The sequence below is a fragment of a genome, unplaced genomic scaffold, assembly GCF_019419815.1.
Source record: "Pyrus x bretschneideri cultivar Hongxiangsu unplaced genomic scaffold, Pyrus_bretschneideri_v1 Contig6, whole genome shotgun sequence".
NCBI classification, from domain to species: domain Eukaryota; kingdom Viridiplantae; phylum Streptophyta; class Magnoliopsida; order Rosales; family Rosaceae; genus Pyrus; species Pyrus x bretschneideri.
Genome location: NW_025999798.1, coordinates 5,312,240 through 5,316,095, shown reverse-complemented (window position 1 = coordinate 5,316,095; position 3,856 = coordinate 5,312,240). Strand labels below are relative to the sequence as shown.

At 38.5% G+C, this 3,856-nt stretch overlaps 1 long non-coding RNA gene across 1 annotated transcript; it reads right to left on the bottom strand.

The window, feature by feature from the left end:
- Positions 1 to 746: 746 nt before the first annotated feature.
- LOC125471629 lies at positions 747 to 3,394 on the bottom strand. Its single transcript, XR_007253744.1, has 5 exons — positions 2,353 to 3,394; positions 1,831 to 2,135; positions 1,607 to 1,705; positions 1,438 to 1,522; positions 747 to 1,347 (listed from the first exon to the last, which is right to left on the bottom strand). It is a non-coding gene; the product is annotated as an uncharacterized LOC125471629 (long non-coding RNA).
- Between the last annotated feature and the right edge of the window lie 462 nt (positions 3,395 to 3,856).

Genomic DNA, 3,856 nt, shown 5'->3' with positions numbered 1-3,856 from the left:
GCCATATTTGACATAAAAAATCTCTCAAACTGAAGTGTTATTTGCTGACTGGATTTAAAGGCTTTGTGATTTGGAATCAAATTTGACATCAATGTCAAATTTATTTTTAATTCATTTTAATGGTGGGTCACCTATTCCACTAACATTTCAACTAATTAAAATTTTGTTTCAACATTTTTTTAATAATTACAACCATTTAAAACTCTATTTAAATAATAAAATAACATTTGACAATTTGGTTGGAGAAGTACAAAATTTGACATAGGGCTTCAGATTGCCATATCAGCCATCAATTCACTAATACATAAAACAGTTTTGGCGACAAAACATAAATCGTCACGTAAAGTAGAATTTCGCCGCGTTGCGCCAAATTGTTTGTGCGACGAAATTTGAGTTCGTTGCATAAAATGTATAGGGACAAAGTCTAATCGTTGTACATACCTATAGGCGCGACGAAATAGAACTTGTCGCATGAAGTTTAAAGGGATAAATGTATAGGGACAAAGTCTAATCGTTGTACATACCTATAGCCCAAGAAAGAGTGACGAAGGTGTCTTTCATCGCCTATAGTTTTATGGGACGAAGCTCTCCTTATCGTAAGATTGTACTCTGTTGTCGTGTTTGTTAATAGGGTGACGAATTATTTCGTTGCGCAAACCATTGTTAATTTTTTTTTAAAAACATATTTATAAACTAAATTTTAAGCAAAATAATTTTGTTTGGTTAAATTGAATTAGGAACAGTAATTGATAAAGAAGAATATTAATTAAAAATAAATATGAAAATGTACGTACAAGCTGGGAAATTTTTTAAAAGTAGGAATGTTTAATTAAAAAAAAACTACAATAAAAAGTTATCAGAGTCAGCTCCGGCAGTTAGCTGTACTGGGTTGGGGGCATAGGAAGTCGTAGGTGTAGTGGGAGGAGGTGTAGCGGCGGGGATGTCGAAGCTTCCCCTTGTAAGAGCGTGGTGATGATCTGGGCCATCCTAGACTCTTGGGTAGCTATATAAGCATGCTGGGTGGCGATATGGGCAGTCTGCTTCGCAATGTACTGATTTTGGGCCGCCACTTGCTGCTGGAGTTCCGCTACTTGCTTCATCAATGATGCGACCTGTCTCTAGGTGGAGGTGGAAGATGAGGTTCCCGTCTCACAATAGCGGGCATTTCCCATGCCCTGATACACCTTCCCCCACCTAAGACTAAGTTTTTGGTCGATGGTGTCTATCATGATACGAAGACCTGCATCCTTAAGGAAGGGGGGGGGGCAACTCCTTCATCGGGGTGTTAGAGGGAAGCTGGGAAGCCACTTCCTCGAGGACAACCTGACTCATCTCGACCATAGTAGCCTATAATTATAAAAGCAAGTTAATTAATATTTATATAACATTTACTTAAAATGAATAAAAATTATAAATTTAAAAATTACAAAAACTTACATGGAGCTTCTCTGTCAACTCATCGCCAGGCTGTATGTACACCTCCTTGAATGTGTTAATCTCAGGAAACTTCGACCCCATCAGCCTTAAAAATTAATAAAGGCACGAGTTATTAGTTGTGTAATTTAAAGTAAGAGTAATGATTTTTTTTTTTTTTAAATGTGGTTACCTGACGTCGTTCCTCCATCCTGTATAAGAAGCGTCGGGAGCCGGAGTGGTGGAGAAGCTTCTTCTTCAACCTATTTATTGTGTTGGCCTTGCCTCTTTTCTGTTAAAAAGAAATGAACCGTATTAGTGCCGATATTAATTATGAAGTATTCAAATAAATTAATAAATGGAATTAAAGTGTTAATAAAATATTATTAATCTAAATAATTTATATAATTCACTTACCAAGTATTTTTCATCTTGAAAATGGGTGTAGAGCCAGGCCCAATTTTCAGGGCGCTTCACCAACTCTAAGGGGCACCCATGTGCTAGAGTGACAGTCGGATCGTTGAATTTCTAGAAATACTTGTGGAGGTCACTCTTTCACTGAGTGAACCAGTCGGTGAAGAGTTCTTGGATGTATTTGATTTGATTGGCATCAAGGTCCTCGAACTCATAATGATGCTGCAAATAAGATATCCCATGTAATCTTTATATGCTCCTGGGTGGTGCATGTGAGTTGTGAGGTGCCCATGAGCTTGCTTGGGCCCCTAGTGTTTTTACGAGTTGCAAAAATGAAATAAGTTAGTGTTAAAACAAATTAAATAATCTACGAAAAACTTGACAAAACTTCCCCTAAAAATACAACATTTCCCAAAACCTACAAACAAATATACAACACCAATACCCAACAATTCACACATAAAGGAACCGAATAATAGTATATTAAATTTATTAAATTAGAAATTTTCACAAAAGATGTATTACCTGTATCGGCTTCCTTTCTGTTTGCAGTGGAATTCGATGCATACTCCTCTACCTTGTTGGTAATCCGGGCAGTCGATGAGTCCGCTAGGCGCTTAATAACGGATGAGTCACCAAAGAAGTAGATGACTCAAGCATTGTAGACATCGTGGCCTGGGGTGGATGTAAGACAACCTCCGACGTCGGGGCTAATGCTGGTAGAGCAGTGGCGACTGTAGGCATAGGTGGTGGAGGCGTTGGCAAGGACCTACCCATTGACCTACGCTGCTGTTTGGACCCAAAATTGCACCATCGGCCCGAGTAATCGAGGCCATTGAGTGAACGTACTTCCACACTATCGATGAATTCGTGAAGATAATTTTATTAATATTAAAAGATAACATTATGATTTTTATCATAATTATCTTTTAATAATGATTTATCTCGACATTTTCATGTGAAAATAATATATCTCCAAGCTAGGAAACAGGCGGCACAATTCAAGATAATTCAAGTTGATGTGGATGTTTGGCATATGGGTGTGTGGTTGGATCAGTTTTTGGTTAACAGATATGCACGGCATCAGATAATGAAGCATGCAGAACATGATGATATTATGAGGTCACTTGGAACTACTAATAGGATTGGATTCCGAACAGATTATTATCCATTTAAATATGGTGATAATTAAAAATGAATTTAATATTCATAGGGTCAGGATGCATGCGGAAGTTTTGGTAAAAGATGATGAGAGCCTAGGAAAGCTAGGTTTTTGGTGATGTGATAAGCCTAGGATTTGATGGTGATGTAGTTATGATAGGAAGCCTAGGTAGGCTAGGTCTTTGGTCATGATGGGATAAACCTAGATGGGTTTTCATTTGAAAAGTCAGCCACACGGATCATATTTCATTCTGCAAGTTAAAGTTGTAGTCGGACTCCATAATTATCTAGCCGTGTCAAGCAAAAATCAACATTATAAATACAGAGCTGCATCTTCAGTTTGAGGACCTCCAATTCAACACACAATTGCCTTGTGCAAAACCTCTCAAACATCTTGAGATTTTTTTTATTTTCTTTTTCCTGCCGATACAACTTCAGTTTGGATAAACAGCACTGTGAAGGCAACCGGCGAACATCTTCAGTTTGGATAAACAACACTGTTGCCGTAGAATCAGCCATTCCCGAAGCACCTTCAGTTTGGATAAACAGCACTGCGTCGAGGCCGACTGGTTATATATCCAAGTCTTGGTCAAGAAGGATTTTCAAATCCTTATTGGCAAAGGTCATCTTATTAGTCTTCTCGGCGAAGTGAGGTGTTACCAGGTTACTACATTTGACACCCTGAGAGCCGAATTTGGTATTGAACTTCGCAAAACTAGCAGCCTTGTCTTCAGGCTCGAGAATCCAAAGGCCGAGATTTGTTGCTTCCTCGGCTGCAGTCGCAAGATAAAGAAGTTAGCAACGCGCTCAACGTAACATCAACAAATTTTACTCCTTGGTCAAGCTCGACCGATGAGTTAGCACGCCT